Genomic DNA, 12,198 nt, shown 5'->3' with positions numbered 1-12,198 from the left:
AGTGGGGGATCTCTCTCGGTGCTTCCGCAAGCAGAGCCAGCAGGTCCGGATACCAAACGGCCGGAGCCATCAGGATCATCCTGAGATTCGGAGTAGCCAGCGCTCGTCTGATCACTTTCCGAATCAGACAGAAGGGAGGAAAGGCGTACACGAAGAGGTTGTCCCAGGGATGTTGAAGAGCATCCTCTGCAGCTGCTCATGGGTCAGGCACGGCTGAAAAGAAAACCTGGAGTTTTTTGTTGTGCCTGGTGGTGAACAGATCCACGACTGGTCGCCCCCACAGGTTGAAGAGCCTTTCCGCCACATCTGGGTGTAGAGACCACTCGGTTCCTATCACCCGATCCCGACGGCTGAGCTTGTCTGCTACTACATTCCTCTTGCCTGGAATGTAGCGTGCTGACAGCTCTATTGAGTGTGCCGTGGCCCACTCGTGCACCTGCACGGTCAACTGGTGTAGCGGGAGAGACACTAGGCCCCCCTGCTTGTTGACGTATGCCACTACTGTGGTGTTGTCGCACATCAACACCACCGAGTGTCCCACCAAGCGGTCCCGGAATTCTTAGAGAGCGTAGAACGCCGCCTTGAGTTCCAGGACATTGATGTGAAGGTGCTTGTCGTGATGGTCCCACACACCTGCAGTCAGCAACTCCTCCAGGTGTGCGCCCCATCCCTCGGTCGATGCGTCTGAAAACAGCAACATCTCCAGGGGGGGAGTGCGGAGAGGCACTCCTCTTAAGAGGTTCCTGTCGTCCAGCCACCAGGCTAGGTCCTGCCTCACCTTCTCCGAGAGGGACACGGGGAAGTAAGGTGGATCCCTTGCCTGTGACCAACTCTCCTTTAGTCTCCACTGAAGAGACGCAGGTGAAGACGTCCGTGAGGAACTAAGTTCTCGAGCGACGACAGGTGGCCGATCACGACTTGCCATTGCTGAGCTGCCTGTTCCTGCCGAGACAGGAACATGATGGCTGCCTCCCTGAATTTGCTGATCCGCAAGTCTGCGGGAAAGACTTGCCCTGCCACCGTGTCGATCAGCATACCCAGGTACTTCATCTTCTGCTTGGGTTCGAGATCGGACTTCTCGTAGTTTTATCACGATCCCCAGATCGCGACAAAACTTGAGGAGTCGATCCCTGTCCTGCAGCAACTGCGAGCGGGAGCTCGCCAGGACCAGCCAATCGTCGAGATACCTCAAGAGACGTATTCCGTGCGAATGGGCCCAAGCAGACACCAGAGTGAACACTCGCGTGAACACCTGTGGGGCGGTTGAGAGACCGAAGCAAAGTGCCCTGAATTGGTACACCGTCCCGTCGAAGATGAAGCGTAGGTACTTTCTGGAGGACTGATGGATGGGTATTTGAAAATACGCATCCTTCAGGTACACTGAAAGCATGAAATCGTTCTCCCTGATGGAGTCAAGCATGGATCGTGCCGTCTCCATCATGAACCGAGTCTGGCGAACGAAACGGTTCAGGGGAGAGAGATCTATCACCGGTCGCCAGCCCCCTGAGGCCTTCTCCACCAGGAAAAGGCGGCTGTAAAAGCCCGGTGACTGATCCTCTACGATTTCCACAGCTCGTTTGGTCAGCATGGTCTTGATCTCCTGTCGAAGAGCGTTGTCCTTTGATGAACCTCGGACATAGGTTTGTAGATGGACCGGGTTGGAGTTGAGGGGTGGCCGAGATTCGAAGGGTAGTAGATATCCCTCCCGAAGGACGTCCACTATCCAGGTCTTGGCGCCGTAGCGCTGCCAAGTTGCCCAATGGCTCGCCAGGCACCCCCCCATTTCCGGCAGCAGGTGAGGGGGAACACTGTCCCTAGCGTTTCCCACCTCGCTTCGACTTCTTCCCACCACCTCCTCGGGGAAAGGAGGGCTGGGAGGAGGGCTGATGTCGGCCTCCTTTAGCAGAAGACGAAGCAGCAGGAGTCTTCCCACGGGGCTTAGACGGGGCAACCGTCTTAGCAGCCGAGGAAGCGCTAGCTAAACTCGTAGGCTTAGCCGCAGTAGCTCGAGGCTGCCCAGAAGCCTTACTGTCATCAGTGCGCCGTCTCTCCACCACAGCGTCCACCATCTCTCCAGGAAAGAGAGAGGAGGAACTCCTAATAGGTCCGTTGCGAAGACCGAGTGCCGCCTCACGCCCAGCCCCCTTGGTCACTCGCGTAAGGACTGCGTCCCTACGACGAAGAACCAAGTTGGCCCACAGGTTAGCAGTCTGATGGGCGAGGTAAGAGATGGCTCTACCTCCAGACTGGCACAGTCTCCTGAACGCCGGGTCGTCTTCGAGAGCAGAACTCCCGGAGTCGGCCGCTACTTTGGATACTGTGAGGGACCACAAATCCAGCCAAGAGACTGCCTGGAATGCTGCCATAGTGGTAGATTCCAGGGCGAGTGCCTCCTGCTGTGAGAACCTCTGGTTCTCCGACAGGAGCTGCTGCAGGGACACACCTGGAGTTAGCCTTGCTAGCTCCGGGTTAACCTGTTTAGGCGGTATCGGATCTTCAGATGGCACATAAAAACGCCTGTGAACGCTGTAGAGGAGGAGGAAGTAGCTTAGAAGACCGTCCTGACTTAAGCGAATCCTCTCGCCCTGAGACGAGATTCTCCACTTGGTCAAGGACCGAGTCAGCCAGCTCCGATCGCGGCAGACCCACCGTCATCTTGGGTTCCCTCTTCGGGCCCCAAAATGACTCGAGCCGGGACGTGGGCTCAGAAGGTGGTAGCGGCGATCCTTCCCCAAGGCTGTTGTGCTGACGAATCAGCGCAATGACCTCGGCAAAGTTCCTCTGTATCTCGGGAGTAACAGCGTCTTGAGGAGTAGGACCGTCCAGTCCCTCCAACAAGAGCAGCTCTCGAGACCCTCCTCCTTCAGAAGGAGGAACAGCGACAGACCCCTCACGGTCGCCTCCTGCTACTTGCGCGTACGTCCTGGCCGGTCCTAAAACCGTGCCTGGTGCGTACGGCGTCGCAGCAGGATCGCGAGGGGCGCACCCCTCACGATCACTCCTGGATACCTCGCTCTTCCCGGCGTATCCCGAGGAAATTGAAGGAATAGAAGAGGCAGACCTGACGCTCCCTCCTCGCTCGCTTGCAGGACCAGCGTGCTTGGGGGGCTGCAGCCGATCACCAACCCGCGGTGGAGATAGAGCTGCAGGCATGGCCGCGCCGCTCACCTGTGGCGAGCGGCTCGACTGAGCATGTCGACCCCAGTCCCGTGCGTCAGACGAGCTGCTGCTGGTCGCCCTATCCGCCCGGTACCGATGGGAGCAGCGGTCAGGTGACCTGCAGAGCTCGCTGTCTCGCTGTCGCGGTGAGACCGGTGAGCGTCCTCGCGGCGCGTCGAACTGCTGGTACCAGCCGAGGCTGGTACCGACGCCCGGGGGGACCTCTTCCCAGCCTCAACCCGTGGCCGGTCGGAGACCAGCACGTCAGCCCGAGCTGCCGGCTGGTCACTGCGAGAGTTTCCGCTGGCCTGGCGAGAGATGCCTGAGCGGCTCTCACCAGTCTTCTGCTCCGTGCCTCAGTCTTGACGTCGAGCGAACTCGGGCGTCGAAACCTTGGCTGCACGATCTCCCGCGGGAGACCATACACTCGGAACTTCTCGCGAACGAGAAGTTGAGCCGGATCCTGGCTTAGCGGCAGAGCCGCTAACACCAGGCGAGGAAGTACTTGCCGAAGCCGATACCCCTCTGGTCCCCGTCTTCTTCTTTGCAGAAGGAGAGACAGGCCCTGTTCCCGAAGGAACAGGAGGACCTGCAGAAGAGCCCCCCGACTCACCGGAGCGAGACGGGCCCTTAGAAGGTCCCGAAGGAGCCTTCTTAGGGGGGGAGGAGGCAACCTTCTTCTTCTTCGGCTTGGAAGCCTTAGAAGTCGAAGGGGGAGAGGAGGTCTTCGTCAGCTTCCACAGGACAGACGTCAGGTCTTCCATCCAGGATGGAGCCGGGGCAGTTGCCGAAGCAACAGGGCCCGACTGCACATGTCCTGAAAGACCTGAGCCTGGAGCAGCACCACCACGAGCAGGAACGACGAGAGCAGGAGCAGGAACAACAGGAGCGTCAACAGCGGCTGGGACAGCAGGAGCGGCATGAGCGGCTGGGCCAGCAACGGTAGTAGCGGCAGGTACGGCAGGTACGCCCGCAAAGTCAGGCGACCCAAGCGTCTTGTTTTCAGCCACCAACATTCTAGGCACAGGAGGCAGGTCCAGGGGGGAGGTTTTTGGGCAGCGGAAGTCCGGGGTCGGCAGCACAAAGAAACCAGGTGGAGGTGGCACGCCCCTCCTTGGTATGGCAGCGAGTGGCATCTGAACTGCAGCTGTCGGAGTCACCGAAGTCACATGAGGGGTGTAAACAAGGTGCGGAGGGGCGGCGTACCCTGGAGTAGTAATGGTAGTAGTAGTGGTGGTCACCACACCATGTGTGACCACTGCCGACCCCGCCAACCGCTGGATCAACCCCTGGATCAACCCCTGGATGCTAGGCACTCCCTGCAGCCCCAGCGACTCCCACACCTGCCCAAGGTCGTCTCTCGCGGAAGGCACACCTGCTGAAGCAACAGTCGGGTCAGTTAGAGGGGTTCCCTCGCGCTTGGGGGGGGACGAACCCCACCCAGAGCGGACGGAAGACCCCGAGTACAACTGCACATCCGGGTAGCGAGCGCCCTCCTCCACACTCGACGGATCGAGTGAGGAGCAGGACTCCGCTACCCCCCCCCCCCCCCCCCCCCCCCCCACCCCCCCCCCCTCCCCCCCCCCCCCCCCCCCCCCCCCCCCCCCCCCCCCCAACCCCCCCCCCCCCAACCTCCCCCCCCCCCCCCCCCCCCCCCCCCCGCAGGGGAAGGCGCAAAACGTGGGGGCTGACCAGGGGGTAGGAAGGAAGACGAGGTATCCGTCGCCAAAGGAGTCGCTGGAGAGCTTTCCGACGACACCTTTGCAGGCCTACGTCTCTTCCTACCCTCATACAGAACCCACTGTCGGACCAATTCATACAAGTGATACAAGGTTCGGCCTGGGAGCATTCTCGCCCCCGGCACCGCGTACACAATTCATGTGGATCTACGTCCACAAAGGAGCGAAATCCACCGCACTTACGCCCCTCCAGCCCGGGACACACACTACGGGCAACTGGGGGGCGCTGGGAAAGCTCCATCTTTTGATCCATGTTTGTTTATTCACTTCACAATGAATTAAACAAAAGAAAAAACTGTACTTACAAGTTTCTTTCACTCTACAAACAAACCAGTTAAAGGATAAATCCAAACAAAGCATATGACGAGTAGTGGGCAGAGCGATGACGAGCACGTCTTGACACACCACGGCCGAAAGCAAAAGTGATTCTTACCTCTCAGGCGCGCAGGCGCGCGCACTGTCGGACAAGCAGTTAACTACCGTTCGCCCCTTGTTCGAAGCTTACGACCGTTCCAGCTGCTGCTAGCTACTTCCTATTGTTAAAGGACCAAGGGTTTGTATTACGTATCGGAACAAATATATTTTGCTTAGTCGTTTCTTACCTTAAATGGAACCTGACGATGAAGATGTGGAAGGTTGTGGTTGAGCCTCTTGTGAATGATCTATGCCTATGGGAACACGTTGTGCTTCAGATTGTGGAGGATACAATTGGCTGGCTGTAATGAAAAAATAATGGAGCAGTTCCTCCTCGGCGTATTTGTGTATAAAAATAAATTGTGATAAATACTGCCTGAAGTATTCACAACAATTACCAGGCCGTTGTATCCACTCCTTCAGCTCCCGCCAAAGGATCCATGACAGCTAAGTAACGAGACTGCTGAATGTATGAGACCGTTAGGTTTCAAAATCTCAGGTGATTGGATATAATGAAAAATGTAACCAATCAGAGTTTTGAAGCGAAAACAAACGACAATCAGGCGTTTCTCCCACAATGAAATAGAAAAAAACAAAATACGTACTATTGGTTACAGTGGTATATTGCACGAAAAACAGATCCTTAGTATAAGAATGAGAGAGAAAATGAATCGTCCAATATTTCTGCAAGCCTTTCCTTACGATAGTTTCTACAAAAAATTTCTTAAGAATGGGGCCAAAAATGAATGATAATTTGATTATTCGTGAACATTGTCAGACGAAAAAAAAAACATTGTCAGACGAAAAAAAAATTATAAGGGAAAAAAATAGCCAATGATAACTCTTGAAAAAAAAAACTGATTTCATTGGAAGAGCGACATTACTAGCAGGAAGCCAATAATAACTCTTGGAAAGATCCCCGTATTTTGATTGGAGGAGCGACATTAGTGGGAGGAGGAAATGCGCTTTTAAGCAAATATTGTCACATTATGCAATGGGGAGGAGCCAAGAAAGATGAAAACAGATATACAAACTAACAAGAGCTACCTCGCGTGCCCATAAAAAGATATACACTGAACTTAGAAAAAGTCAAGTCCTACAATACCTCAAATATGACAATTTGTCGAAAATTGCATTTTTCCTAACTATACAAACCTGAGGTCCTTTAACAATAGGAAGTAGCTAGCGGCAGCTGGAACGGTCGTAAGCTTCGAACAAGGGGAGAACGGTAGTTAACTGCTTGTCCGATCGTCGTGCGCCGAGCGACAGTGAGGTAAACAAATCACTTTTGCTTTTGGCCCATGCAAAATACGCAGAGTGAGGGGTGGCATGAGGAGGGACTATATGTAAAGGACCTCAGGTTTGTATAGTTAGGAAAAATGCAATTTTCGACAAATTGTCATTTGTTCCGATACGTAATACAACCATCGGTCTTTAACAATAGGAAGACTCACTTCTTGGTGGGAGGGGAGGAGTCTTTTTTGATGAACAGACTGGTGTTCGTCCATCCCTGGAGTGCCTCCCTGGTCGTAAGAGCGAGGGAGGGATCCAAGCCTCTGTCCGATTGATCGGGGTGTGCACCGCAGGATCAATGGTCAGACCTCTGGGCCGAGTACTAAGAGAGAGGCAAGCGTATCTCTTCGTACCAGCATTGTAAGAACTTGTTCCTGTACAGGAGCAAATATAAAGTCATGGGTTTGTCTCATGTAGGCATACCACTTCCTCCCCCTGTAGGAGAAAGTGGTGGATATACGCTCCTATCCCTAGTTAAAGGGATAGGATGGAGCTCGGTCGAGTAGCTACCTGCATCTGACTCCCTTCCAGCATGGTGACGACCGTATCCCCTCTGCCCAACAGGTAGAGGTAGAGAAAGATGGTGAAGAGAAGCCAGTCACACTCTCATTCGCACATTCATTCTCCCAGTCATACCAGGAATCGATGCTGTTCTGCCTGCTCGGGTGCTGGGGTTAAGCTACACAACGTGTTGAGCAGCCACCACCAAAGGTCCCAAGGAAAAAAGTATCCAAGGACTTGTGGGCAACGGAGGAAGTTCTTCCGGGGACGTAACGCTAAGGAGGGTCCAATACCTCTGACTTCGTGGGCTCTCGGTCGGAGCGTACGGATGTCGTCGCTACCATCAGCTCGTACGCTCTCTGATCACCTTGCGTAGCCAGAAAAGAAAGTGTGTTCTTGGAAACTTCTTTCTTGTCAATCCCCTAGTGCTAACGAAGAGGCGTCGACACTCAGGCCTGAGGTGTCGAGTTCTCTTCAGATAGCGCCGTAGCGCCCTCACAGGACAAAGCAGCATCTCATCCGCAGCGTTATCGGTGAAGTCCAGAAGGGAGGAGGGATCGTGAAAGACTCGAACCTGTCGTCAGGGATTGACGGATTCTGAATCTTAGCTACGAAGTTCGGGACGAAATCGAGCGTCACAGATCCCCAGCCTCTGGTGTTTAACATCATAAGAAAGACCATGTAGTTCCCCTACTCTCTTCGCCGATGCCAGGGCCAGCAAGAAGAGGGTCTTGAGGGTCAGATCCCTGTCTTGATGACTCTCGGAGTGGCTCGAAGGGTCTTTGAGTCAAACTCCTAAGGACGAGAGTCACCATCCACGCAGGGGGCCTGAGTTCCCTGGGTGGGCAAGACCTTTCGAAGCTCCTCATGAGCAAGGAGATCTCGAACGAGTTCGAGATGTCCAGTCCCCTCAGTTTAGGACGAGAGCCAGGGCGGCTCTATATCCTTTAACTGTGGGTACTGAGAGGAGCTTCTCTCGGCGAAGAAACACGAGGAAATCCGCTACCTGCTGAAGAGTGGCTCTGAGAGGAGACAGACCTGTCCTACGACACCAACCACAGAAGACGGCCCACTTCCCCTGGTACACCGCTGGCAGAGGACTGTCGGACGTGTCCAGCCATCTCTGTTGCTGCGCTACGAGAAAAGCCTCTCGTTCGCAAGAGATGTTGGATAACAGCCAGCCGTGAAGTTGAAGGGACTGAACTGCTTGGTGGTACCGTTCTACGCGTGGCTGGGCTAGAAGGTTGTGCCAATTGGGTAGCTCTCTCGTGGTGCGTCCGCAAGAAGAGCCCAGCAGGTCCGGATACCAAACGGCTTGAGGTTGTTTGGGGAGCCACATGATCATTCTGAGATTGGAGTGACCAGACTCGACTGATCACTTTCCGAATCAGACAGAAGGGAGGAAAAGGCGTAAACGAAGAGGTTGTCCCAGGGGTGTTGGAGAGTTGTCCTCTGCAGCTGCCCATTGGGTCCAGGCCACGGCTGAAAAAAAAGAAAACCTGTAGTTTTCTGTTGTGCCGGGTGGCGAACAGGTCTACGACCGGTCGCGCCCCCACAGGTTGAAGAGCCTTTCCGCCACATCTTGGTATAGAGACCATTTGGTTCCTATCACCTGATCCCGACGGCTGAGCTTGTCCGCTACTACATTCCTCTTGCCTGGAATGTAGCGTGCTGACAGCTCTATCGAGTGAGCCGGTGCCCACTCGTGCACCTGCACCGTCAACTGGTGAAGCGGAAGAGACACTAGGCCCCCCTGCTTGTTGACATATGCCACTACTGTGGTGTTGTCGCACATCAACACCACTGAGTGTCCCACCAAGCGGTCCTGAAATTCTTGGAGAGCGTAGGAAACGCCGCCTTGAGTTACAGCATTGATGTGAAGGTGCTTTTCGTGATGGTCCCACACACCTGCAGTCAGCAACTCCTCCAGGTGCTGCGACCCCATCCCTCGGTCGATGCGTCTGAAAACAGCAGCATCTCCGGGGGGGGAGTGCGGATGGGCACTCCTCTTAAGAGGTTCTTGTCGTCGAGCCACCAGGCTAGGTCCTGCCTCACCTTGTCCGTGAGAGCCACGGGAAAGTAAGGAGGATCCTTCGCCTGAGACCAACTCTCCCTTAGCCTCCACTGGAGAGACCGCAGGTGAAGACGCCCGTGATGACTAACTTCTCGAGTGACGACAGATGGCCGATCACGACTTGCCATTGCTGTGCTGCCTGTTCCTGCCGAGACAGGAACCGGCCGGCTGCCTCCCTGAATTTGCTGATACGCAAGTCTGCGGGAAAGACCTGCCCTGTTACCGTGTCTATCAGCATATCCAGGTACTTCATCTGCTTGGGTTCGAGATCGGACTTCTCGTAGTTTATCACAGTCCCCAGATCGTGACAAAACTTGAGGAGTCGATCCCTGTCCTGCAGCAACTGCAAGCGGGAGCTCGCCAGGACCAGCCAATCGTCGAGATACCTCAGAAGACGTATCCCGTGCGAATGGGCCCAAGCTGACCAGAGTGAACACTCGCGTGAACACCTGTGGGGCGGTTGACAGACCGAAACAAAGTGCCCTGAATTGGTACGGGACACCGTCCCGTCGAAGATGAAGCGGAGGTACTGGAGGACTGATGGATGGGTATTTGAAAATACGCGTCCTTCAAGCCACTGAAAGCATGAAATCGTTCCCCCCCTGATCGAGTTGAGCACGGAGCGTGCCGACTCCATCGTGCCCCCAACCGCGTCGTGCGAACGAAGCGGTTCAGGGGAGAGAGGGTCTATCACCGACTCAGCCCCCCGATGCCTTCTCCACTAGGAAGAGGCGGCTGTAAAAGCCCGGTGACTGGTCCTCCACGATTTCTACAGCTCGTTTCGCCAGCATGGTCTTGATCTCCTGTCGAAGAGCGTTGTCCTTTGATGATCCCCGGACATAGGTTTGTAGATGGACCGGTTTGGAGATGAGGGGGGGGCCGAGACTCGAAGGGTAGTAGATATCCCTCCCGAAGGACGTCTACTATCCAGTTCTCGGCGCCGTAGCGCTGCCAAGTTGCCCAATGGCTCGCTAGGCACCCCCCCACTTCCGGCAGCAGGTGAGGGGGAACGCCGTCCCTAGCGTTTCCCACCTCGTTTCGACTTCTTCCCACCACCTCCTCGGGGAAAGGAGGTCTGGGAGGAGGGCTGGTTACGGCCTCCTCTCGCAGAAGTCGAAACAACAGGAGTCTTCACACGGGGCTTAGGCGGTGCAACCGTCTTAGCCGCTGTGGAAGCGCCAGCTAAACTCTTGGGCTTAGCCGCAGTTACTCGAGACTGCCTGGTGAACTAAGCGGTCACTGTCATCAGTGCGCCGCCTTTCCACCGCAGCGTCCACCATCTCTTCTCCAGGAAAGAGAGAGGAGGAACTCCTAATGGGTCCGTTGCGAAGCCGAGTGCCGCATCACGCCCGGCCCCCTTGGTCACTCGGGTAAGGACTGCGTCCCTACGTCGAAGAACCAAGTTGGCCCACAGGTTAGCAGTCTGATGGGCGAGGTAAGAGATAGCTCTTCCTCCAGACTGGCACAGTCTCCTGAAAGAAGCGTCGTCTTCGAGAGCAGAGCTCCCAGATCCGGCCGCTACTTTGGATATTGTGAGGGACCACAAATCCAGCCAAGAGACTGCCTGGAATGCTGCCATAGCGGTAGATTCCAGGGCAAGTGCCTCCTGCTGTGAGAACCAGAGGTTCTCCGACAGGAGCTGCTGCAGGGACACACCTGGAGTCAGCCTTGCTAACTCCGGGTTAACCTGTTTCGGCGGTATCGGGTTTTTTCCGAAGGCACGTAGAAACGCCTCTGACGCTGTAGAGGAGGAGGAAGCAGCTTGGAAGACCGTCCGGATTTCAGCGAATCCTCTCGCCCTGAGACGAGATTCTCCACTTGATCCAGGACCGAGTCTGCAAGCTCTGATCGCGGCAGCCCCACCATCATTTTGTGGGTTCCCTCCTTCGGGACCCCAAAATGACTTCGAGGCGGGACGTGGGCTCGGCCGGTGGTAGCGGCGATCCTTCCGCAAGGCCATTATGCTTGACGAATCAGCTTAATGACTTCTGCAAAATTCCTCTGTATCTCGGGAGTAACTGCGTCTTGCGGAGTAGGACCGTCCAGTCCCCTACAGCAAGGAAAAAAGATCCCGAGATACTCCTCCTTCAGAAGGAGCAACAGTGGCAGACCCCTCACGGTCGCCTCCAGCTACTTGCGCGTATGTCCTGGTCGGTCCTAGAAACCGTGCCTGGTCCATACGGCGTCATAGCGGGATCGCGAGCGCGCACCCCTCGCGATCACTCCTAGGTACCCTCGCTCCTCCCGGTGTAGCCCTAGGAGGTTGAAGGTACAGGAGAGGCAGACCTGACGCTCCCCCCTCGCTCGCTGGCAGGACCAGCGTGCTTGGAGGGCTGCTGCTGATCGCCAACCCGCGGTGGCGATCGAGCAGCAGGCCTAGCCTTGTCCGCGATCGCCTGGGGTCGAGAGGCTCAGCTGAGAACGTCGACACCGATCCCGAGCGTCAGGCGAGCTGTTGCTTGGTTTTACCGTTCTCCGACCGGTCCCGATGGGAGCGGCGGTCAGTGACTACTAGGCTCCGCTGTCGTGGTGAGACCGGCGAGCGTCCTCTCACGTTACCGGGCGCGTCGAGCCGCATGGTACCGGACGGCGAAGGGGACCCCTTCCTCGCCTCGACCCGTGGCTGGTCAGCGACCGTCACGTCAACCCGAGCAGCCAGGGCTGGTCCGCTGCGAGAGCGTCCACTTTGGCCTGGACGGTCTCCCGTGGAGAACCGTCCACTCAGTACTTTCTCGCGAACGAGAAGCCGAGGCGGATCCTGATTTTAGCGGCAGAACCGCTAAACACCAGGCGAGGAAGTACCAGCCGGAGGCTGGTACTCCTCTGGTCCCCGTCGTCTTCTTCTTTGCAGAAGAAGAGACGGGCCCTGTTCCCGAAGGAGCAGGAGGACCAGCAGAAGAGCTCCCCGAATCGCCTGAGCGAGACGGGCCCTTAGAAGGTCCCGAAGGAGCCTTTTTAGGGGGGAGGAGGCAGCCTTCTTCTTCTTCGGCTTGGTAGCCTTAGAAGTCGAAGGGGAAG

Source organism: Macrobrachium nipponense, chromosome 44 (genome assembly GCF_015104395.2).
Source record: "Macrobrachium nipponense isolate FS-2020 chromosome 44, ASM1510439v2, whole genome shotgun sequence".
In the NCBI taxonomy this organism is placed as follows: Eukaryota; Metazoa; Arthropoda; class Malacostraca; order Decapoda; family Palaemonidae; genus Macrobrachium; species Macrobrachium nipponense.
This window is presented reverse-complemented; position numbering follows the sequence as displayed.